The sequence below is a fragment of the Equus asinus genome, chromosome 3 (assembly GCF_041296235.1).
Source record: "Equus asinus isolate D_3611 breed Donkey chromosome 3, EquAss-T2T_v2, whole genome shotgun sequence".
Classification (NCBI taxonomy): domain Eukaryota; kingdom Metazoa; phylum Chordata; class Mammalia; order Perissodactyla; family Equidae; genus Equus; species Equus asinus.
This window is the reverse complement of record NC_091792.1, coordinates 130,517,120-130,543,305: the sequence shown is the minus strand read 5'-3', so window position 1 is coordinate 130,543,305 and position 26,186 is coordinate 130,517,120. Positions and strand designations below refer to the sequence as shown.

The window sequence follows — 26,186 nt, the reverse complement described above, 5'->3', positions numbered from 1 at the left end:
GGGCCGGCCCCATGGCCAAGTGTTTTAAGTTCGCGCGCTCCGCTTCGGTGGCCCAGGGTTTCGCTGGTTCGAATCCTGGGCGCGGACATGGCACTGCTCATCAGGCCATGCTAAGGCAGCATCCCACATACCACAACTAGAAGGACCCACAACTAAAAAAAATATATATATATATATATATATATATATATATACACACAACTATGTACCAGGGGGCTTTGGGGAGAAAAAAGGAAAAATAAAATCTTTAAAAATACATATATATATATATTTCTCTCATTCATATGATCTTCAGCAATGCTAAAATTTGCTAATTTCATTAACCTAAGCAATTTTGTAATTATTCAAAATATAGTGAAAGATATTTCTTCTCTAATTCTATCTAGTCTTCTATTTTGCTCACTTTTTTTTTTTTAAAGATTGGCCCTGAGCTAACATCTGTTGCCAATATTTTTTTTTTCCTTCTTCTCCCCAAAGCCCCCAAGTATATAACTGTATATTCTAGTTGCAGGTCCATTCTAGTTGTGCTATGTGGGACACCACCTCAGCATGGCTTGAGGAGCAGAGCCAGGTCCACGCCCAGGATCTAAACTGGGAAAACCCTGGGCCACCAAAGCAGAGAGTGTGAACTTAACCACTCGACCATGGGGTTGGTCCCTTGCTCACTATATGGATTGCCATTGGCATAATCATGTTATATAATGTTTGAGCATTTCAGAAAGCATTGCAAAACCTACAAAATATCAGCTGATAGTTTCCTTAAGGGACTCAAAATCTCAGTACATCCATGATTGCATAATGATAAGTCCTTTGATCACAATAAAACAATGACTTAATTAAGATTAAACATTTTAATAGTCATCATTTTAAAATTATTCTCTCCTGTTGGTAATAAAAATTATTTAGGTCAACTTTTCTTTGTCTTATCCGGTAGAAATTTTAGATTATGGGCTTCCTGATTACATGGAAGTATAAAAAATTATGCTGATTCATAATTCTGGGTTGCTTACTGACACTGCAGTTAATGCTATTTAGCACATTGTCATTTTTTCTATTAATTACATCGTGCTTTAATATTTGAGCTAAAGATATTTTTGTACCTAATTATCTACATATAATAAATAATGGCTATATATAAATAATGACTATATAAATAATAACTAAATAAATATGACTATAGACTCTTAGGGAGCCAGGTGGAACTGTTCAATGAAGGCCCCTAATAAAATATGACAAGTACTATTGCAATAAGGAATATGTCTAAAATTAAGATTTTATGTCTGATGAGGCAAAGTTCCACAAATGGGTCACTTTTTGAAGGCCAAAGATAAAGAAAAATGGCCAATACAAGATTATACCTCAGGACTCTAGGTCAAGAGACTAAAGGCAGAGGACCTATAGTTCTGAGGTCAACAAACTACAGCCCACAAATTTGCCTTCTGTTTGTTTTTGTAAATAAAGTTTTATTGGAACACAGATGTGCCCATTGTTTACATGTTGTCTATGGCTGCTATTGTGCTATGACAACAAATTTGAGTAGTTGTGACAGAAATCATCTTTTTCTTGACATTTACAGAAAAAGTTTGCCAACCTGTGCATAGAGGATCATTCTTCTATCACCTAGGAGATGAGGCCTCTGAGAGGAAGAAAATGAGGAAAACAACTGCATAACAAAGAAAATGGTAAATCAAGGTTGAGCTTCCAATAGCAAGAAAGTGGTTGCAAGGAGATGGAGAGAAGATGAAAGACTGAGGAATGAGGCCTTAAACTCACTATCTCAGGCCTCCCCGCTGGTTTCTGATGAAGTCTTCTCTGAGCCTGAAGACAATTAGGAACTCTCTTAGTTGTTGAAGCTTCTAAATGAAATTAGCTTAAAAGCTAATGTTTTATTAAATTGCCTCAGATTTGGTCATTTGTTCAGTGAAATATAGGGAGATTGGTTCCACTTGATTATGTGGCAGATACTGTGCTAAGCACTTCATAGATGTGTTAATTCAATTAGTCTTTACAATAGCTCTATGAAGTCGATATTATTCCCACTTAATGGTTTGGAAACTAGCTAGTAAATGAGCCAAATTTAAAAACCAACCAGATCTGTTTGACCTTAGAGCCTTTTAAAAAATTTTTGCAAGATTGCCACATGGAGGTAAGTTTTAGCTGTCTTGGTTGCTTAGGATATGATACATATTTGATGCCAAGGTCAGATATTGTGACAGTGCCCTCATCACATCTGTGCATTTTAAGTTTTCACTTTAATGAACAGGAATAGGCAACGTAATTCTGCCTATTATGTGCATGAATGCATACATACACACATACAAATAAGCCTTTAATAAGTGCCTTTCTGTGGTGAGAGGACGAAAGAAGGGCATTTTAGTAAGGATGGCATATTTAATGTCCTGGGTACAGAGAAGGATTGTTGCTGTCAGTAGAGTGAAGAGCAGAGATGCTGAGTAGAGCAGTAATGAATGGAAATGAGAGGATAAGCCATTAGTAGAAAGTCATAAATCCATTACTGGAAGTTTAATGTAATTTAAGAGAGACAAATGCTTCAAAATTCTAAGGATGGGAGGAAGATGATTTTGTAGCTGTGATGTATCAGTCAGGGTCCAATCAGGAGACACAAACCACACAATAAGTTGAACCGGGAAGGTTTGATATAAAAAATCATGTACTATAACAGAGGATTGGACTTAAGAGGGATCAGCTGGCTATCAAGGTCTGGGACTGACTTCTGCCCTACTTGCAATCTAGTAAATTAGCCTGTTATTGTTTCATGGATGCTGGCAGAAGACATGAAACTCTTGGATCAGAGACAAAGGACTTTATTACTCAAGGCACAGAGAGAAGTGTGATTATCATGTTTGGGTCATTCCCTTTGCCCCTCAAGTGCCACATGAAGGATCCTAGTTGGGGAATCCACTGAGCTTGGGGAACCCTCTGCTTTTATAGTAAGTAGTAGGCAACCCTGCTCTTTGCCCTCAAGGTTTCTCACTACACACAACTCTGAGAAGTGGCAGGATGCTCAGGGACTGTAGCAGATTGCCTCTCCCCTTCCTCTTGCAATGTCTCCAGCACTTAACATGATGCCAGTTGGAAAAGGAGAAAAAGGTCCATCTCTACTTTCACAGAGCAGGTCATGAAAATTTGATTTGGAGATGAGAAGGAATAAATTAGAAACTGGCATATATGACTATCAGTAGTACCAGGCACAGCTGAATTAAGATATGGTTTGAAAATATAGAATCAAAGGAAGAGGTAATTCGATGCATTTTAACAAATCTGTGCTTGTGTGTGTGTGTGGTGTGTGTGTGTGTGTGTGTGTAGTCTCCACTGTGTGCTGAGAGCTAAGAATCTAAAAGACATTGTCCCTAACCTTTTAGGAAACTTAAGAAGCTCACAGGCTGGTGGGGCACAGACAACTAACCATAAAATAATGTCCTAAGCAGTCTTTTATATCCATGATTTCCTTTAAAAGGGAAAAAGATATAACTTACAGTGAAAGAAATAAAACACAGAAAAATTATATGCTGTGTGCTTCTGAATATTTCCATTTATTTGAAATTCAAAAAGAGGCAACACTAATCTATGGTAACAGAGGTCAGAATAGTTATTAATTTTAAAGGAGTAATGACTAGAAGCAGACAAGAGTATGTTTTGCGGTGATGGGATGTTAGACATCTTGATCTAGCAGTGGTGAGTTAGGTGTATAAATATGTAAAAATGTACACTTAAAATTCGTGCACTGAATTTAAGCTATATCTCAATATTAAAAATAAATGTGTAGCACCTAATTTTCTTCTTCCATGATCTTGATTCCCTGGCCCAGCCTCAATTAAACTTCAGCTTCAGAAATTCCACAGAAACATGGAGGTAAATCTCATGTTGCCAACTAGAGGTTGATTGGGCGAGGGAAAGGGGTGTTGTCTTCCTTTCCTGCGTGAACCAACAGTAACAGTAAAAACCTATCTGGCAATCTGAGACTGTGTCATACCAGCCTATGGACCCTTCCCTGGAGAAATGAAAAAAATGTGCTCAATAAATAATGGAAGAAAAAGGAAAAGAAAGAAAAGAAAATGGCCAAGAAAAAAAAGGTTTACAGGGGATATCATGGAGTTGAAGAAAAAAGGGGAAAATAAAGAATAGGGAACAAAATAGCAAGCTTTACATGGCTTGTGAAAGTAAAACCAACAGCCCTTGAAAAAGGCACATTGTTTACCAATAATGTCAGCCCAAAGTACCATCTGATTTTGTTGCTATGACAATTTAAAACTAGGTAAGAGAACCAGAATGACCCAGTGTAGAATGAATCTGAATAAAAACATATAATGTATTTAAATAATTTAAAATTTATTTTTAGAAAATCATTTGCTTTCCCTGATAATGAAATCTGAAGCCATTAGGTGGAGCACAGCAAGGAGGGCATCTGCAGTGAAGTTGAGAGAAGCCATGGTGGCCCAGTGTGGGACACTGGAGTCCATGTGGGATGGGGAGGGTGTCCTATGGAGAAGAGGGTGGCCTGGGGTAGGGTGTCAGACCCCAAGCATGGGGTGGGGGGAGCACTGGGGGAGCAGCCCGGCATGGGCTGTCAGAGCCTGAGTGGAGTGAGGGAGATATCCACACCAGAAGGCAGCCTAACACTAGAAAGTCAGAGCCTGAGCAGCCTGAGGAAGGTATCCACCATGGGGACAGTCTGGAAAGGGGAGTCAGAGGTCAGCAGCGACGGGCGGGCATCTGGGCAGAGCAGGAGTGGAGGCACAGATTGGACAGTGTTTGCATACAAGGCTGTGATGTGATTTATAATAAGAAATATATGTTTGGTCTTCATCCCTGTTTCTGTCAAAGAGCTCCTAAAACCCTTGCAATTTCCTAAGCAGGGAAAGCAGCAAACATGCCTTTTTTTTATGTGAATGAGGTGACTTTTGGAAAGCACCTGAGGATGGGGGCTGGCTGCCAGTGGAGCCGTCCATGTGATTCGAGGGTTGGAAATTTCAGCCCCACCGGCCTGACCTCCAGGAAGGGAAGAGGGGCTGGAGATTGAGTCAATCACCAATGGTCAATGATTTAATCAATCATCCCTGTATAATGAAGCCTTTATGAAAACCAGAAAGGACAGGCATTTGGAGAGCTTTCAGGTTGGTGAACACATGGAGATTTGGAGAGAGTGGCAGGCTCAGAGAGAGCGTGGAAACCCTGAGCTCTTTCCCCAAATCTAAGTTTATGCATCTCTTCCATCTGGCTGTTCCTGAGTTATATCCTTTTATAGTAAACTGCTGATCTGGTAAGTAACATGTTTCTATAAGCCACTTTAGCGAATTAATCAAAGCCAAGGAGGGAGTTGTTGGAACCGGCAATCTATAGCCAATGGGTCAGAAACACAGGGTGGCCATACCTGGGCTTGCGACTGGAGTCTGAAGTGGGTCAGGTGGGTGAGGGGCTGTCTTGTGGGACTGAGCCCTTAATCTGTGGGACCTGACGGTATCTCCAGAAAAACAGTGTCAGAATTGAGTTGAATTGTAGGACGCCCAACTGTTGTCGGAAAATTGCTTGGTGGTGTGGAAAATCCCTCAGACATCAGAATTGGTCCTAGAACTGTTAAAGGAGATTGACCAAATTAGTAATATATTAAAGATAAGAAAAGACAAGATTCTCACTGCTGAAAAAGGGAGTTATAAATACAGAAAAGAAAGAAATTGTATTGAACCTTGTGGTATTGAACTGGGATTGGACATATCAGTGAAAACCCACAGTTTTAAAGATAGATAGATAGATACAGACAGACAGATAGGACAGACAGACAGACAGAGAAATATTCCCTAGCTCCGCCCACAGAAAGAGTCTGGGAATAACAGTGATCACACCTCGTGTCCAGATCTTGGCTTCTAAATACCATTTTCTATTAAAAGGAATTAAAGCTACTTGGAGAAATGGCTGGTTCCAGAGTTGGGGCAGGAAAAACACAAGGTGAACCTGGAACATCTTATTGTGCCAGAAAACAAGGTTGTACTCAAAGAATGATGGAGACACGACAAAAGGACACAGAAGCCAGCTGTAAGGGGCTTCCACTGGCCAAACTGGAGCCAAATTTAAGCATAAAAATAAACAAGAGTAATGAACTACCACCTTTTGAATAAAACAGGAGCCCATACAGATAAAAATAAATAAGTAAGCTGAAAGTTTGATGAGTAACAAGATAGTCACATAGTTTTAACGTATCTCCCCAAATATTCATTTGTTACAAAGGGCAAAGAGTAACTACAGTTGAGAAGGCTGACAGACACCACTGTAGTCAGGCAGTCAAAGCAAACATCATCAATAACGGGACAAATCAAATGATACCGACCCTGATATCAGTTTCCCCACATTAAACCCAGCATATATGGGGTTAAAACCAAAACACTCATTCCCTGCTTACTCTCTGGCTTCCTGGCTCCAGAATCCACTATCCTCCATGGAGACAGACACTGTCAAGGACAAGCACCTGGACTATCTCCAACCTGCAAAGAGATACGGGCTGGTGGGAAAGCTGCTGACCAGCAAGGTCACAGGCTCCCTCCTCTCTGCAAACAGTCTCAAGGCCAAAGACAGGCTGGTGGGAAAGCTCCAACCAGCAAGGCCACATGCTCCCCCTCCCCTACCTAAAACCCCAAATAAAAACCCTTCCCTTTTAGCTTTTCAGGGAGTTTGGGATTTCAGCATTAGCTGCCCTCTCTCCTTGCTCAGCGCTGTGCAAAAATAAAATTCCTACTTTCTTCCACTACACCCGGTGTCAGAGATTGGCTTGCTGCGCAACGGGTGAGCGAACTCACTTCAGGTTCCGTAACAAAAAATCTTTACCACATGATAGGACGTGATGAGAAGAATACAGCATCACTTCTGTGATATTCCTGCGAAAGATGCATAACCTGAATCTAATCAGGAGAAAATATCAGACAAACTAAAATTGAGGGTCATTCTATGAAATAAATAGCCTGGAATTTTCAACTGTGTTGAGGCATGAGACTTACGGAAAGACTGAGTAACTATACCAGATTCAGACTAAAGAAACGTGACAAACTAAAAGCAATGTATTATCCTGGAGTGAATTCTTTCACTGTAAAAGACGTTATAGAAACAACTGTCAAATCTTGAATGGTTCTGCGCGTTAGGTGACAGTAGTGTATCAGTGTTAACTCCCTGATTTTTATGGTCGTGTTGTGGTTTTGTAGATAAGTGTCTTTGTGGGAATTACAAAGTATTCTGGGGTGAAGGGCCATCATGCTGGCAACTTACTCTCAAACAGTTCAGGAAAAAAAGTTACTTTTCTATAACTCTCTGATTGTTTCAAAGTTTGGTAAAATGGTGAAAAAAAATTAGTCCCATTTTTAGGTTTGAAACATCCTCTCTGTGTTCTAGCTTTCCTCCTTCCAGTTTTCCACAGAGCAAATTTCTTGCCTTCCTCAGATGCATAGGAAACATTAGTGCAATTGAAAATAATTGTCAACAAATAAATACTGTAAACTGCACATCTGATCTCAGAATTGCCAATGACAGCTTCTCCACATATTACTCCATCAATATGAGAGAGATTTTTATGAAAATGCTCCATATTTGTGATATTGCAAATGAAGCAGACAAAATTCAGCTTTCTATGTCTTCCTTTCAAGAAATTCTTAGAAGGGAATTGAGACCCTTCCCTTTGGATAAGAGAGAAGAGAAAGTGAATGGAGGCGTGGAAGGAAATGCTGAAACCTGTGAAATGAACATTTTCATGAATTTAAGGTGATATTTACCTTAAAATATCTTGCTAGTGATGAGCCAAGTTGGAGGGAAAAGCTGATTTTTCAGGTAGTTACAATTTCCAGGGGTGAGGAAAAGTAAAAAGGAGACAGAAAAGGTGAAAAGCACAGAACTTAGGTTTAAACTTTGAGAAAAATCAAGAGAACCAGGAACAGGTTAATTTACGCTGACTTCTCCGTTTCCCAGCCTCTTCTACCTTGCCCCTTCCAAATATGCCAGTATCCCTGACCTACACGAAACGCTCCATCCTTTCATTCTCTCCTGTGTTATTTTTGTTGGGTGTTGAGGCTGGCAGCAGCCACAGTTTGACTACAGGAAGTTTTTAATACCACTGAATCGTGAGAGATTTATACCTCATTTAGAAGTCAGCGGGCAGACAGAAACTATTACATTTTCTTCTTTCATAAGTCTTTCTTTGAAAATATTGTTTTCGTGATTCTTTTAACCAAAGTACCCTACAAAAAATTGTTTTCATCCCTGAGTCATACCGCTCACAACCATCTCCACCTTTCTGTTATGCTCACATACTGTGAGATTGCAAATTACACAGAATGAGTTGCTTTCAGCAACATCGAAATCATTGCAGAGGAATTAGAAAAATAAAATATCTGAGTCTTAAGAGAAATCTAAAATACAGTGTATCTAAGCTCTACGTGTTAAGAGAAGAATTTCCTTTCTCTCCTCCTTTACAAATTTCTCTTATTTAGGGGAAATGTGGGAGACTTCATTTGAGAAATTCAGTATTTCTGAAAATGAATATTTTCTTCTCTTAAAAGTGTGTGTATACTCTGGAAAATAGTTTGGCAGTTCCTTTCAAAACTAAAAATAGACTTACTATACTATCCAGCAGTGGCACTCTTGGGTATTTATCATGGAGAAATGAAGACTTATTTTCACACAGGAACTTGTACACAAATGTTCATAAAAGCTTTATTCATAATAGCCCCAAAGTGGAAATTACTCAAATACCCTGCACTTGGTGAATGGTTAAAAAAACTGTGGTATTCCATACCATGGAACACTATTCAGCAATAAAAAGGAATGAACTTTGGATGCATGCAACAATTTAGACGAACCTCCTAAAGGAAATCATGCTGAGTTAAAAAAGCCTGTCCCCAAAGATACATACTCTGTGGTTCCATTTGCCTAACATTCAAGAAATAACATAATTATAGAGATGAAGAACAGACTGGTGGTTGCCAGAGGTTAGAGGCGGTGGAAGAAGGGAGAAATATGGCTAATAAGGGATATCACAAGATAGTCTTGCGATGTTACCGTTGAGTGTCTTGATTGTGCTGGTAGTTACACAAGGCCACACACATGATAAAATTGGCTACAGCTCTACACACACACACAAGTGCATCTGTAACTGGTGAAATCTGAATAAACTCTATGGATGGTACCAACGTTGATTTCTTGGTGTTGATATTGTACTATAGTTATGTAAGATGTTAACATTATGGGAGGCTGGGGGAAGGGTACTTGGGAATTCCTTGTACATTTCTTTGAAACCTCCTATAAATCTATAATTATTTCAAAATAAAAAGTTATTTCAAAGCCTATGTACAACCATTAAATCTTTACATTTAATATGCTTTTCTTGAAAGTACGAAGACTAGCAGGGAAGCAGGGGAGGGAATTGCTAGCTTTTAGGTGTGTATGGCAATTCACTTCCTATGTATTGCCATGGCAATATGGCAGCATTTGCTGTGAACAGCATATTACTTACACGTTAACCAGGAAGATGAAAATGTGTTCTGTGTTCAGGGTTAGCCTTAGAGTTTAAAGGACCTGATGTGGGGCCAGCCCGGTGGTGCAGCAGTTAAGTTCACATGTTCTGCTTCAGTGGCCTGGGGTTTGCCAGTTTGGATCCCGGGTATGGACCTAAGCACTGCTTGTCAGGCTATGCTGTGGCAGGTGTCCTACATATAAAGTAGAGGAAGATGGGCAGGGATGTTAGCTCAGGGCCAGTCTTCCTCAGCAAAAAAGAGGAGGACTGGTGGCAGATGTTAGCTCAGGGCTAATCTTCCTCAAAAAAAAAGAAAAAATTAAATAAATAAAAGACCTGATATAAGACCTCAGCCTGTGTTATACCTGCTGGCCTCCTGAGGATACAGGTATCAGCAAGAAGATATATAAGGGCAGGTCTTGGGCCTCTGACCACTTCTCCCCCAGTGTGTTTATCTGACCTGTGTGTTTATCCCAGAATGTTGCAGTTTAACAGTTACATGACTTGCCCACCATTTTCACTCTTTCTGAAGATTGTTCCTCAAACAATAACAGCTTTTTCCTATGTTCCAAATATATCCCATCTCTTGGTATTTTTAAATACCATAAGAGTGTCTTTATATCTTCTTTTCTTTTAAGAAAAATTCACATTTCTGGTGTGTTTTCAAGAAAAAACTTGAAGTCTGCAGCTACTTAAGACAATATTCACATCTCTCAACATCACTACTCTGATTTTTCCTATTCTGTTCTTGTTTCCTTAATTTCCTCCCCACCCTTTGGCATGCTGTTCCTCTGCCTTTTTAGAGAAAGGAGTATGTTCAATTGTTCAGCCTTAGAGGGCAGGGCCAGAAGTTCTGAAATCACTAACACCAATTATTGGGACAAGATATCCTTTGATCCCTGCATGATCCCCAGTGAAGACCTAAACACCTAGTTTCACATAAATTCAAATCTCCTGACACGCTATATTCTTAGGTATATTCAGAGTATGCATAAGTCACAGCTTCTACCTAAAGCTATTTATGAGACAAACAAAAGAGCTGGACCACACGATTAAGCAGATTCAATAGTTGTTTTATAATAAGCTTTAACCTGATTTTCAGGAAAGTTAGTTTTGTGTTATGAAGAAAATCACATTAAATGTAAAGATTTCATGTTTGTGCATAGATTTTTTTAATTGAGGCAAAATTCAGTTATAAAAATAAAGTTAACCATTTTAAAGTGAACAATTCAGTAGCATTTAGTATATTCATAACGTTGTGCAACCACCACTCTGTCTAGTTCCAAAACATTTTCACCAGCCCAAAGGAAAACCCCACAGCCATTAAGCAGCTACTCCCCATTCTTGCTTCCCCCAGCTCCTGGAAATCACCAATCTGGCATTCTATCTCTGTGGATTTACCTATTCTGGATGTTTCATATATTTGTTCATATAAATAGAAATATTCTATTGATATAAATAGAATCATATAATATATTAGGTTTCCTTCACTCAGAATATTTTCAATATTTATCCATGTTGTAGCATAAAATGTATCTACACTTCATTCCTTTTTGTGGCTGAATAACATTCCATTTATGTGTATAACACAATTTGTTTGTCCATTCCAGACATTTGGGTTGTTTCCACCTTTTGGCTAGTGTGAATAGTGCTGCTATGAACACACGTGTACAAGTATTTGTTTGAGTCCCTGTTTTCAATTCTTTCGGGTATATACCTAGGAGTGGAATTGCTGGATCACATGGTAATTCTGTGTTTAACTTTTTGAGGGACCATCAAACTGGTTTCCAAAGCAACAGAGACGTTTTACATTCCTGTGCACACTTTTTTTAAGAGAAAAGGCTAAAAGGCTATTCAACTTCAGAAACGAAACGGGCTTTCCATCTGCTTCCTTGCATCTGGCATACTCTAGAATAAATCAGTGGTTCTCAACTCTGGCTGCACACCACAAAGAGTTAAAAAAAAAAAAAAAAAGTAAAGAAAGAAAGGATAGAGCCAGGCTCTATCTCTAGAAATTCTGTTTCAATAAATCTGAGTTAAACCTGAGCCACCTCAAGTGACCCCCAACTAATTCTAATGACAGCCGGGATTGAGAACTATATGAACTCAGGGGAAGTAATGCAAAACTTTTCCCCTGGAACACAGGAATCATTAAATTGTCATGGACCCAGAACTAATTTTAATTTCTTAATTTCCATGTGTCTGCATCTAGAATCCAATCCAGCACAGAACTGGACAAAAATAACTTGCTTAATGTTGAATATCCAATTTTATTTTAAGCTTAAAATTAATCACATAAGTAGCAATTAATAATTTTAGATGACATTGATATTTTTAGCTACTGATGTTAGCTAGGAAACCAAAGAGAAATGTGTTCAATTTAGGATCCCCTGATCAGATACTGTTTTTGAACACACTATCTTTCCCTGGTTGGTAATTGTTATGCTCATTAGACTTCCTTTCCATATAATATTGGTAGGAAGTTATTTATTATTTACTCAGTGGCCATCATTTTAAAGTTTGGAAGTCTAAACAATAAATTGAAGGCAAAAACATAAGATGACCAAACAATTCTAGCATTTACTGAAAGTATAGTGTGCAATAAAAAACTCTCTATATTTATATCTGTTTATTTTTAAAATCTAAATTTCCTAGTTCCCTTCTTTGTACTTAGTATTAAATGTCATGATTTTCTACCCCCGATCCCATGCTGTTGCCCTCTCTCTTCACCCTGGGAGCTCTCCCTTCTCTCTCTCTCTCTTTGGAAAAACATTTTTCTGAAGTTAGAACAAATTATGGTATTCATTTTTTCACTATCCTTTGAACAAACTTCATGCAGTCTTTACCAGTTTTTATAGCAGAGTCTGACAAATATTACTTTTTCATAATGCCATACTTTTCCAAATAAATTAGAGGTTTCTGAAGATTGCTATGACAGATATTTATTTATACTTATATAAGCAATCAATTTTAAGTTGTAAAGTTAAAAAAATAGCTCTGTTCCCTCTAGAATTAGCTCCCCCCACAGGTTGCGTAATGGCTTGACTAACTCTTCACGAGTCTCTCTCAAACAACCGAACACCAGATCCTTTCCCAGGTTAATCATGTTCCTGGTTCTTAAATTTTAGAATGGGAAGCTGGGTTTCCCTTTTTTCCCAAATATTATATTACAAAAGATTTTGTATTCATACAAGGACACAAGCATGTCCAAAAGATACAAATATTTCCAGAACAGCACAAAAATGTTTTTATTAATTTCCAAGCTCCATTATATATAAGAAAAGTGAAGGTGATAATTATTGCTACAATGGCAATCATGTATACGGGTATCAAATTAACAAGTTGTACACCTTAAATTTACACAATGTTTCATGTCAAATATATTTCAATTTAAAAAAAAGGTGAAGCTGAGAAAGTTAGGTACATAGTATAAGTTACTAAGTGGTTATTACTGGGTTCAAATCACCTTGTGTACATCTTCCACTGGATCTTTTTTTTTTTTTTTACATCTTCCACTATATCTTTTTATCTCTAAATATCCAGAAAACTAACCATTAATTAGGATCCATGATTTATATAAAATAATAATACCAAATGCTTCTCATAGCTTAAAGATAATTGAAAAGTGAGTTTCAGGAGGCATATCCTAGGAAAAGATTTGTTACTTTGTAAATGTAACATAAAAAAGAATACAGACTGTTTTTAGTATAACACATATGACAAAAACTTAAGGGGATTTAGGAAACAATTATCTAGAGATCAGCGGCCTCAAAGTGCAATCCACAGATAGGCATAATCAGCATCACCTGGGAACATGTTAGACCTGCTCCAGATCCATCCCACAACCACTAAATCAGAGACTCTGGGGGTGGGGCAAAGCAATCCGGGGTTCACCAGGCCCTCCAGGTGATTCTAACACACACTAAAGGCATCAGACACACACTAAAGTTAGAGAACTGATGAGCTAAATGACTCAGTCTGAAAAGCAGTGGAAGGGAGTTGAAGAAGAAAGAGTTGACTTACCTGGTATGGAAAAACTAAAGATCCCTTTTATTAGCGTTGCGTGCTTTTCTATTGCTCAGTACTGAGCAGCCTAATAAATGTGTTGTACTTATTTGACCTCAATAAATGTGTTAAATACACACCCACACCATAATTATAAATACATAGTAAAATAGGTATACATAGGGGCAAAAACTAGAAGGAAATACACTTTTAAAAAACTAATATATGTTGATAGTGGGATTTTCTGTTTTCTTTCTTTTCTCTTTCTTTTAAATAACTTAATTCTCCCTAAAATCAAATGAGGTTGGTATTGTTATTCCAATTTTAGATTTAGGAGCAGAAATTCCAAAGAAGTAATTTGCCCAAGGTCAAGGAACTAGTAAGTGCTGTGACCTCTGTTTAAACTGGGAGTTTATAACGAAGTTCAATTCGCAGTCCTTAAGAGAATCATCTCATTTTACAATAAAAAAAATTTAAATATATAAACACATATTATGAGGCAACGCACAAAAATAAAATTGTTTGAAAAATCCAGATATGGTGCTCAATATTCAAATTTAAAGGTTAAATGTGCAATGGCCATTATCTACGAGCTTTGTTTAGTTACTAGGTTATTGCAATGTTAGAAGAATTATTATGTTCACAAGCATGAAAAATTTCTCGGCCTATTTCTTGAAAACACATTAAATTGACCATATTATTATGTAATTTTCATCAAACTTGAGGTGAAAGTAAGTATTAAAAATGAAAAGCTAAGATAGCACAATTTTATAATACAATGAAAAAGATAATGATGGACACAATATATCAACAAGTTCTACCATTCCTGCAAAAAATTCCTTTGGTAGACAAAGGATTATTGATTGGGAAATATTAATCATAAGGGAAATGATTTAGAGAAGAGAAAGATATAAGATTAGTTAATGAAAACAGAATGAGTAAAGACAGTGAAAATCGGGGAATTATGCAAGTTACCAAGACTTTCTAGGAAAAAAAAATACCAAAAAAAAACCAGACAAGATAAGGAGGAGACCAAAGCAGAATATCTGCATTCATGCCACCCTCAAATGGTGGGCCAAGAGTATAGTAGTAGTTTGATAAAATGGAAAGATTTCTTTTGAGACTGAATTGAGTGACTGTAAGTTGCTCTGGCTATAGGACTCCCTCGTGAGCATAATAAAAATACATGTGGTATAGCAAGCTCTACCCTGAGTGAATGTCAGGAGAAGAGTTTGGACTGAGTTTAGTAAAAAAGACCTCCATTTTATACCACATATAAAAATAAATTCTAGTGATGTCAGCAATATGTCTCTCCCCCATTGAACTACAACTAAATGGACATTCATTGATCAACAGAGGATACTCACAGAGAACTTCAGGATACCTGAGACCCATGCTGCTATACATCAGAAGGTGGATGGACTATCCCCAGGGAGGAAGTGGAGATAGGTGAGAACTCTCTAGCCCTGAGATAGCCTAGTACCTGTGAGCAACTGCTATCCCAGCTAAAGTGCTCGTAGCACCACTGCAGCCCAGAGGGTAGGTGTGCACCTCAGCACAACTGTGGAAACAGGTGACTGCAGCCCTCAGCCCCTGCATGATCACTCTCTCAACTAATGGGGGAGTCCACAATCCCACCCACAGTCCCAGGGAGTGACACAGGCTCACACCTTGTGGGGAGGTCCCACCCACCAAGCACAACAGCTAGTACAACCTAGGACCAGACAGCAGCAGAGCTGCGAGTCCAGGCAAACAAGCTCCTGGCTGCCTTGAAAGCCCATAACACTGCTGCAGTCCCTAAGGGGGGAAGTGTGTCTAGATGGGCCTGTGGGAGCATGTGGCAGCAACCCGGAGCCCCCATGTGATTGTTCCCACAGTTAGTGAGAGACCCCACAGAGCTGCTCCAATACCAAAGAGTGGCCCAGGCTTGGACAGGAAGAGCTGACAGGAATCCTGGTGGGAGCAGATTACAAAGCTCCTACCCCTTCCCCCCAGTGGCAGCAAGTGGATGCTGTGACTAAATTCTATCTCTATGCAGGGACACAAACCCATGCTATAAAGCAGTATGAAAAAATATTTTAAATCTCCAGAATGGAAGGGAAATGACAATTATGCAGAAATCAATCCTGAAGACACAGAAATCTATAACTTAAATGACAAAGAATTAAAAATATCTATCATTAAAAAACTCAATGAGTTAAAAGAGAATACAGATAGACAACTGAATGAGTTCAGGAGCTACATCACAAAAGAGCTTGAAACTATAAAGAAGAACCAATCAGAAATGTTGGAGATGAAAAACAATGGAGGAGATGTAGAAAAATCTGGACTCCCTGAACAGTAGGGCTGACATTATGGAGGGCAGAATTAGCAGTCTGGAGGGCAGGAATATAGAAATGCTTCAGATAGAGGAAGAGAGAGAAGTGAGACTAAAAAGAAAGGAGGACGCTCTCTGAGAAATATCCGACTCAATTAGGAAATGCAACATAAGGATTATAGATATCCCAGAGGGAGAAGAGAAGGAGAATGGAGCAGAAAGCTTGTTCAAAGAAATAATAGCTGAGAACTTCCCAAACCTCGGGAGGGAGCTGGAAATCCATGCGACAGAAGCCAATAGATCTCCAAACTTTATCAGTGTAAAAAGACCAACTCTAAGGCACATAGTAGTAAAGCTGGCAAAAGCCAATGACAAAGAAAAAATATTAAGGGCAGCAAGGCAGAAGAAAATAACCTGCAAAGGAACTCCTATCAGGCTGTCAGCAGATTTCTCAGCAGAAACCTTACAGGCTAGGAGAGAGTCGAATGATATATTCAAAATTCTGAGACAAAAACTTTCAGCCAAGAATACTCTATCCAGTGAAAATATCCTTCAAATATGATGGAGAAATAAAAGCTTTCCCACATAAACAAAAGTTAAGGGAGTTCATTGTCTAAAGACACCCCCACCCCAGACATACACACAAGCAGACACACAATAAATCCTCAGGAAGCCCCTCATACCTGAAAAAAAAAAAGGAAAGGGGTTACAAAACCCTGAGCAAGGAGCTGAGTAGACAGACAAAATCAGAAGATTGCAGCTCTCTATCAGAACAGGTTAGCAAGTGCTTAATTATAACATTGAAGATAAAGGGAAGGAAAACACTAAGAATAAGTATAATCTTGTCATTTTAACCACAAACTCACAACACAAGATGAAATAAGATGTGACAATAACAACTTAGAAGGGGAAGAGGAGAGGGATGGAACTGGCCTAGTCTAAGGAACTAAGAGGCTATCAGAAAATGGACTATCTCATCTATGAGATTTTATATACAAACCTCATGGCAACCACTAAACAAATAATTAGAACAGAGACATAAATTACAAGTAAGTAGAAAACTAAGAAAATCAGCATAGAAAACTACCTAACTGAATTGGTAGTCTGAAATACGTGGGATAAGAAACAAAGGAAATGCAGGAGAACCAGAAAACAAGTGATAAAATGGCAACATTAAGGCCCCATATTTCAATAATCACTCTGAATGTAAATGGATTAAATTCTCTAATCAAAAGACACAGAGTGGCAGGATGAATTAAAAAACAAGACACAACAATGTGCTGCCTCCAGGAAACACATCTTAGCCCCAAAGACAAACACAGACTCAGAGTGTAGGGATGGAAGATGATACTCCAAGCTAATGGTGAACAAAAGAAAGTAGGTATTGCATTACTTATATCAAAGTAGACTTCAAGATAAAACAGGTAAAGAGAGACAAAGAGGGGCAGCATATAATGATAAAAGGGACCCTCCATCAAGAAGATATAACACTTATATATGCACCCAACACAGGAGCACCAAAGTACATAAAGCAACTATTAACAAACCTAAAAGGATATATTAACAACAATACAATAATAGTAAGGGACCTCAACACCCCACTTACACCAATGGATAGATCATCCAGAAAGAAATTCAACAAGGAAATTGTAGAATTAAATGAAAAACTAGACCAGATAGACTTAATAGATACATATAAAACACTCCATCCAAAAACAGTAGGTTACACATTCTTCTTAAGTGTACATGGAACATTTTCAAGGATAGACCATACGTGGGGAAACAAAGCAAGCCTCAAAAAATTTAAGGGGACTGAAATAATATCAAGCATCTTTTCCAGCCATAATGCTATGAAACTAGAAATCAATTACAAGGAAATATCTGGGAAAGGGGCAAAGATGTGGAAATTAAACAACAAACTACTAAATGACCAATGGATCATTGAAGAAATCAAAGGAGAAATCAAATATTATCTTGAGACAAATGAAAATGAAAACACGTCATACCAACTCATTTGGGATGCAGCAAAAGCAGTCCTAAGAGGGAAATTCATTGCAATACAGTGTCACCTCAACAAAGAAGAAAAATCTCAAATATGCAATCTCAAACTACACCTAACAGAATTAGAAAAAGAAGAACAAACAAAGCCCAAAGTCTGTAGAAGGAGGGAAATAATGAAAAGTAGAGCAGAAATAAATAAAATTGAAACAAAAAAGACAGTGGAAAGGATCGATGAAACAAAGAGCTGGTTCATTGAGAAGATAAACAAAATTGACAAACCCTTACCCAGGCTCACTAAGAAAAAGAGAGAGAAGACTCAAATAAATAAAATTAGAAATGAAAGGGGAGAAATTATAAGATACCACAGAAATACAAAAGATTATAAGAGAATACTATGAAAAACTATGTGCCAACACATTGGACAACCTAGAAGAAATGGATAAATGTGCCAACACATTGGACAACCTAGAAGAAATGGATAAATCCTTAGACTCATACAACCTCCCAAAACTGAATCAAGAAGAAATAGAGAACCTGAATAGACCAATCACAGGGAATCAAAACCTCCCCCAAAAATAAAAGTCAAGAACCAGATGGCTTCTCTGGAGAATTCTACCAAAAATTCAAAGAAGATTTAATACCTATCCTTCTCAAACTATTCCAGAAAACTGAGGAAGATGGAACACTTACTAATACATTCCAGGAAGCCAACATCACCATGATACCAAAGCCAGGCAAGGACAACACAAAGAAGGAAAATTACAGGTCAATATCACTGATGAACATAGACGCAAAAATCCTCTACAAAATATTGGCAAACGGAATACAGCAATACATTAAAAAGATCATACATCATGATCAAGTGGGATTTATACAAGGGACACAGAGATGGTTCAACACCTGCAAATTAAGCAATGTGATTGATACACCACATTAACAAAACCAGGAACAAAAACCATATGATCATATCAATAGATGCAGAGAAAGCACTCAACAAGATCCAACATCTATTTATGATAAAAATGCTCAATAAAATGGGTATAGAAGGAAAGTACTTCAATATAATAAAGACCATATAGGACAAACCCACTGCCAACATCATACTCAATGGGAAAAAACTGAAAGCCATCCCTCTGAGAACAGGAACTAGACAAGGTGCCCACTCTCCCCACTCTTATTCAACATAGTACTGCAGTTTTGGCCGAGCAATTAGGCAAGAAAAAGAAATAAAAGGAATCCAAATAGGCAATGAAGAAGTGTAACTCTCGCTGTTTGCAGATGACATGATTTTACAAATAGAAAGCACTAAAGAATCCATTGGAAAGCTATTAGAAATAATCAACAATTACAGCAAAGTTCAGCGTACAAAATCAACTTACAAAAATCAGTAGCATTTCTATGCTCTAATAATGAACTAACAGAAAGAGAACTCAAGAACACAATCTCATTCACAATTGCAACAAAAAGAATAAAATATCTTGGAATAAATTTAACCAAGGAAATGAAATACCTATACAATGAAAACTACAAGACTTTACCAAAAGAAATTGATGACGACATGAAGAAATAGAAAGACATTCCATGCACATGGATTTGAAGAATAAACATGGTTAAAATGTCCATACTACCTAAAGAAATCTACAGATTCAATGCAATCCCAATCAGAAACCCAATGACATACTTCACAGAAACAGAACAAAGAATCCTAAAATTCATATGGGGCAACAAAAGACCCTGAATTGCTAAAGCAATCCTGAGAAAAAAGAACAAAGCTGGAGGCATCACAATCCCTGAATTAAAAATATACTGCAAAGTTAGAGGGCTCAAAACAGCATGGTATTGGTACAAAAACAGGCACACAGATCAATGGAACAGAATTGAAAGCCTACAAATAAAACCACACATCTATGGACGGCCAATCTTTAACAAAGGAGCTGAGATCATACAATGGAGAAAGGAAAGTCTCTTCAACAAATGGTGTTTGGAAAACTGGACAGTCACATGGAAAAGAATGAAAGTAGATCATTCTTTTATGCCATTCACAAAAATAAAATCAAAATGGGTCAAAGACTTGAAGGTAGGATCTGAAACCATAAAACTTCTAGAAGAAAATACAGGCAGTACACTCTTTGACACCAGTCTGAAAAGGATCTTCTTGGACAAGAGAAACAAAAGAAAAATAAACAAGTGAGACTTCCTCAGACTAAAGAGCTTCTACAAGGCAAGGGAAACCAGAATTGAAAAGAAAATAAAACTCACCAACTGGGAAAAAAATTGCAAATTATATATTAGACAAAGAGTTAATCTCCATAATATATAAAGGACACACACAACTCAACAACAAAAAATCAAACAACTGGGCAGAGGATATGAGCAGACATTTCTCCAAAGAATATACACAGATGGCAAATAGGCACATGAAAAGATGCCCAACATCACTAATCATCAGGGAAATACAAATGAAAACTACACTAACCCACAACTTGAAGGACCTGCAACTAAGATATACAACTGTGTACGGGGGAGGTTCGGGGAGATAAAGCAGAAAAAAAAATAAAAAGATAAAAAAAACTACACTAAGATGTCACCTTACACCCGTGAGAATGGCTATAATAACCAAGACAAAAAATAACAAATGTTGGAGAGGTTGTGGAGAAAAGTGAACCCTCATACACTGCTGGTGGAAATGCAAACTGGTTCAGCCACTATGAAAAATAGTATGGAGATTTCTCAAAAAACTAAAAATAGAAATACCATATGACCCAGCTATCCCACTACTGGGTATCTATCCTAAGAACATGAAATCAGCAATTCAAAGAGACTTATGCACCCCTATGTTCATTGCAGCTTTATTCACAATAGCCAAGACGTGGAAGCAGCCCAAGTGCCCATCAACTGATGACTGGATGAAGAAGATATGTTATATATATACAATGGAATACTACTCAGCCATAAAAAATGACAAAATCATCCCATTCGCAACAAGATGGATGGCCTTTGAGGGTATTATGTTAAGTGAAATAAGCCAGATAGAGAAAAACAAACACTGCGTGATTTCACTCATATGTGGAAGATAAACTAAGACATGGACAAGGAGAAGTATTTAGTGGTTACCAGGGGAAGGGGTGTAGGGGGTGGGGACAGAGGATGAAGGGGTGCACCTATAAGGGGACTGACAAATAATAATGTATAACTGAAAGTTCACAATGTTGTAAGCTATTACAACCTCAATAAATAAATAAATAGATAAATAAATAAATAAAATAAGTGGGACTGAAAAAAAAAACTCAGAGAGTAGGGGCCCAAGAATTTGGCATTTCTAATAAGTGCCCGGGTGATCTAGTCCTGCTGGTCTGGGCACCACTCTGTGAGAACCATTGCCCTAGAAAATAATCTTTTAACCTCTCTCACTTGTTATTACCCTCCCTATCCACCCACATTTGCAGTGTGGCACAGGGAAAGATTGTGCACCTGTATTTCTTAATTTGATCTTCATTCTACCATAAAATTTCCGAGCAACCCATAGAAACTATGCATGAACTAAAGAGAAGCAGAAGGAAAATGGGGTGATGATGGTGTGTTCCTCATACCCCATGGTCCATGCCTAGCTGCTGAATCTGCCGCCCCTTCTCCATGTGCTCAGGGAAGGAGTGGTGTGGGTTTCTTTCTGCCCACTTCTTCTCAGTAGACCGCAACCAACCAAAAAAACCAGAGATGGGGGGAAAAAGACAATGTTGTGATAGCAAACACTACTGATATTCCAGAATTTATTACAGCAGAATTTTCTGTGTAACTGTAAACAGATACAATTCATCTTAAGTCTTTTATCATCATGTGTCAATGAGAATGTGTTTACATTGTATATGTATATTTGTATTTTACACAGACAGCAGTCCAGGCCACCTGACGCGTTCAATAACTAAAGGCAAGCATAAGAATGTGAGGGATTGCATTACACAGGTGACTTTAGGAACAAAAATTAAAAACTAAGTGTAATTGTAATGTGCAAATTTTCTCCACTGCCCCACATAAGAGCCATCTCCATCATACATATAAACATAATCTAAAAACCCATGTCACACAATATGCAGTCCCGAAGGCTCAGAACATTAAGAGTGCTACAATGTGGCAAATAACTTTAAAAAATTCTATATGCTAAAGTCTTAAATGTAAAAAATTAAAATTAAAAAATCATTCAAGAAAGTCTATAAGCAGAGGAGAACTTCAAAACCAAGACTAGGACCAAGTAGCTATTTTTAAAAAAGATATTTTTAACCATACAAGAATATGCAAAAGAGCTCCTACAAACTGACAAAAAAAAAAAAGAGACAAACACCCTATAAAATTAGTTAGCGAATATTAAGTAAGAGTACGTTCAAATAGCCAACAAATATATGAAAAATGTTCAAATTTATTAGCACTTAGAGAAATGTAAGTTAAAGTGACGATGAATATCACGTGAAGTGATATCTCATTGTAGTTTTGATTTGCATTTTCCCTGATGACAAATGATGTTGAGCAACTTTGTATGAGTTTCTTAGCCCTTCATATATCTTTGGAGAAATGTCTATTCAAATCACTTGCCAATTTTAATGGGGTTATTTGTCTTTTGTTATTGAGTTGTAAGATTTCTTTATATACTTGGGATATGAGTCTCTTTTCAGATATATGACTTGCAAATACTTTCCTTCAGGTCATAGGCTGTCTTTTCACTTTCATGATGGCGTCCTTTGAGGGACAAAAGTTTTTAATTTTATGAAATCAAATTTATCTATTTTTTCTTTTGCCATTTGTGGTTTTGGTGTTGTGAGATAATGCAAAACATGTATTGGCTCTTCCCCCCAATCCTGGTACAGAGCTCCAGAAACCCTTGTCATTTCCTAAGTGATAAGAGCACTAGGAGCATTTTGTTGTTCTTGTTGTAATATTTTGGTCTTTGACCCCAGTTCCTGACACACTGCTTTTGAAATCCTTGTTATATCCTGGGTGATAGGTGTGTTTTTCGCTGTAATGAGGCAACTCTGGGTGGACTCCTGGGCTCCTGGATGAAGACTGGTCACCTGAAAGACCCAGGCATGATTACAAGCTTGGAATTTTCAGCCCCACCCCACATTCTCTTGAGAAGGGAGAAGGGCTGAAAATGGAGTTAATGATCATGCCTATGTGATGAAGCCTCCATAAAAATCCCAAAAGTATGGGTTTTGGAAAGCTTCCAGGTTGGTGAACACATTCACACATCCAAAGGGTGACGTACCCCAACTCCATGGGGACAGAAGCTCCTGCTCTCGGAACCCTCCCAGTCCTCATCCTATGTATCTCCTCATTTGGCTGTTCATCTGTATCCTTTGTCATATCCTTTAATAAACATCAAGCAAATGTTTCCCTGAGTTCTGTCAGCCAAATTAATCAAACCTGAGGAGGAAGTCATGGGAACCTCTGATTTGTAGCCAAATTGGACAGAAGTTGTGATTAACCTGTGGACATACTATTGTAATTGGCATCTGAAATCGGGTAGGAGCAGTCTTCTGGGACCTAGCCCTTGTGGAATCTGACACTATTTCCAGGTAGATAGTGTTAGAATTGAGTTAAACTGTAGGACACCCAGCTGGTGTGGCAGAGAATTGCCTGGTGTGGGGAAAAACCCACACACATTTGGTGTGTAGTAGCAGTGGAGTGAAGTGTTCTGTATGAGTAGCAAAGGAGACGCAGGAAAGAAAGACATAGTAGGGAAGAACCAGGTTTTTCCCTACATGGGAAGTGGAAGACTCAGGTTTTCCCAACTCAGGTGTCATATCCAAGAAACAATTGCTTAAACCAAAGTTACAAATTCCTACATTATCTTTATCTTCTAAGAATTTTATAGTTTTAACTCTTACATTTAGGTCTTTAATTCATTTGAGTTAATTTTTGTATAGTCTGTGAGGTAGAGGTCCAGTTTCATTTTTTGCATGGATATCCAGTTATCCCAACACCATTTTTTTTTTTTTTTTGCTTTTTCTCCCCAAATCCCCCCAGCGCATAGTTGTATATTTCAGTGTGGCTCCTTCTAGTTGTGGTATGTGGGATGCCACCTCAACATGGCCTTCTGAGTGGTGCCTCGTCCACACCCAGGATCCAAACTGGCGAAACCCTGGGCGTCTGAAGTGTAGCACTAGAACTTAGCCACTAGGCCACGGGGCCGGCCCCCAACCCCATTTGTTAAAAACACGATTCTTTTCCCCATTGGGTTGCCGTGACAACCTTGTCAAAAATCAATTGGCCACAGATGCATAGTTTTATTTCCAGACTCTCAATTCTATTCCATTATCTATATATGTATCCTTATGCCAATACCACATTGTTCTGGTTGCTGTATCTTTGCACAAGCTTTGAAATAAAAAATGTGAATCCTCCAACTTTGTTCTTATTTTTCAAGATTGTTTTGTATATTCTGGCTCCCTTGAAATTCCCTTTGAATTTTAGGATCAGCTTCTCAATTTCTCCAAAAAAAGATAGCTGGGATTTTGAATAGATATTGTATTGAATCTGTACATTAATTTGAGGAGTATTGCTATCTTAACAATATTAAATCTCTGATCTCTGAATGTGGTATGTCTTTACATTTATTTTCTTAATTTTTTTAAATAAGTTTTATGATTTTTCAGTGTACAAATCTTTTATTTATTTTTAAAAATTTATTACTCTGTATTTTTATTTTGGATGCTATTACACATGGAATTTCTTTGAAATTTCACTTTGGGATTGTTCATTTCTAGTGTAGAGAACTGCAATTGATTTTTGTATGTTGATTTTGTATCCTGCAACCTCGCTCAAAGTATGATAGTTTCTAGTGGATTCCTTGGAATTTTCTGCATAAAGATGATGATATGTGCAAATAGAGTTTTACTTCTTCCTCTCCATCTGGATGGCCTTCATTTCTTTTTCTTCCCTAATTCCCCTGGGTACAACCCATAGTACAATGTTAAGTATAAATGGCAAGAGTGACATCTTTTTTTTTCCTCCAAGCTTAGGGGAAAGGCATTCAGTTTTTCATCATTAAGTATGATATTAGCTATACGGGTTTTTTTTTTTCCTAGATAACCTTTCTCAGTTTGAGGGAGTTACTTTCCAATTCCTAGTTTATTGAGTGTTTTTTATCATGAATAGGTGTTGAATTTTTAAGGGTAAGCGATTTAGTCAAGTTCTTTTTCTGTGCCTATTAATGTGATCATGCATTTTTGGACCTTTATTCTATTAATATTGTGCATTACATTAATTGACTTTCAGACACTGACCTATCCTTTCATTCCTGGAATAAATTTCGTTTGTCATAATGTGTACTCATTTGTCATAATGTGTGCACTGGATTTGGTTTGCTGGTCACTTTCATTTTTGAAAGATCTTTTTTCTGAGTACGGAATTCTAGATTGACAGTGTTTTTTCTTTCACTACTTTCAATATATTGTTCCACAGTCTTCTGGCTTACACTATTTCCAACAAGAAGTCTGCTCATTTTCTTTCTTTGCTCCTCTATGCATATGTCTTTTTAATCTGGCTGCTTTTAAGATTTTCTCTCTTCACAGGTTTTAAATAATTTTTCAGTTTTTTTCATGTTTCTTGTGCTTAGTGTTCACTGAGTTTTTGAATCTGTAGGGTTATAGTTTTCATGACATCTGGAAATTTTTTCAACCTTTGATTTTTCAAATATTTTTTCTATTCCTCCACCCCCAACTCCTTCTGGGACTCCAATTACACATATATTAGGCTATCTGAAGTTGTCCCACAATGCCATGATGCTCTATACATTATTCAGTGGTTGACTGTTTTTTTTTGGGGGGGGTGCATGAGGGGCTGTTTATGTTGCTATGTCTTGAAGTTTACTAATCTTTGCTCCTGCTGAGATGGTTTATTGGACCCATAAGTCCATGCCTAATCTCTTTAGCAAATAACTGTCCATCCACACCATTGGCTCTGTTTTCAGAGCATGCCATTTGGACAGCCTAAAAATTTTCCAAATAACCAGCTACTGGTTCTTTCATGCTTAGCAGTTCACTCCTCAGCTTATCTCCATCCCCTCACACTTTACGATAAGCAGCAAGGAGAAACCAGGCTGTGCCTTCAATGCTTTGGTTGAAATCTCCTTAGCTAAACATCAAGTTCATCACTTACAAGTTCTGCTTTCCAGCCAACACAATACAATTCAGGCAAGTTCTCTGCCACTGTATAATAAGGATTGATTTTCTTACAATGTCCAATCACATGTTCCTTATTTCCATCTGAGGTCTCACCAGAAGCATGTTTAACACTAATATTTTGGGCTGGGCCAGTGGTGTAGCCATTAAGTTTGCATGTTCCGCTTTGGTGGCCCAGAGTTCG

General features: G+C 37.8%; 1 long non-coding RNA gene across 1 annotated transcript in view; it reads right to left on the bottom strand.

Annotated features, from left to right (window-relative positions):
* Positions 1–6,528, bottom strand: part of LOC139044876 (uncharacterized) — a 63,390-nt gene extending 56,862 nt beyond the window's left edge. The window contains exons 1-2 of the long non-coding RNA XR_011502263.1: positions 6,416–6,528; positions 5,393–5,592 (exon numbers count right to left, since the gene is read on the bottom strand). This is a non-coding gene — a long non-coding RNA (uncharacterized lncRNA). The remainder of the gene's footprint in view (positions 1–5,392; positions 5,593–6,415) is intronic.
* Between the last annotated feature and the right edge of the window lie 19,658 nt (positions 6,529–26,186).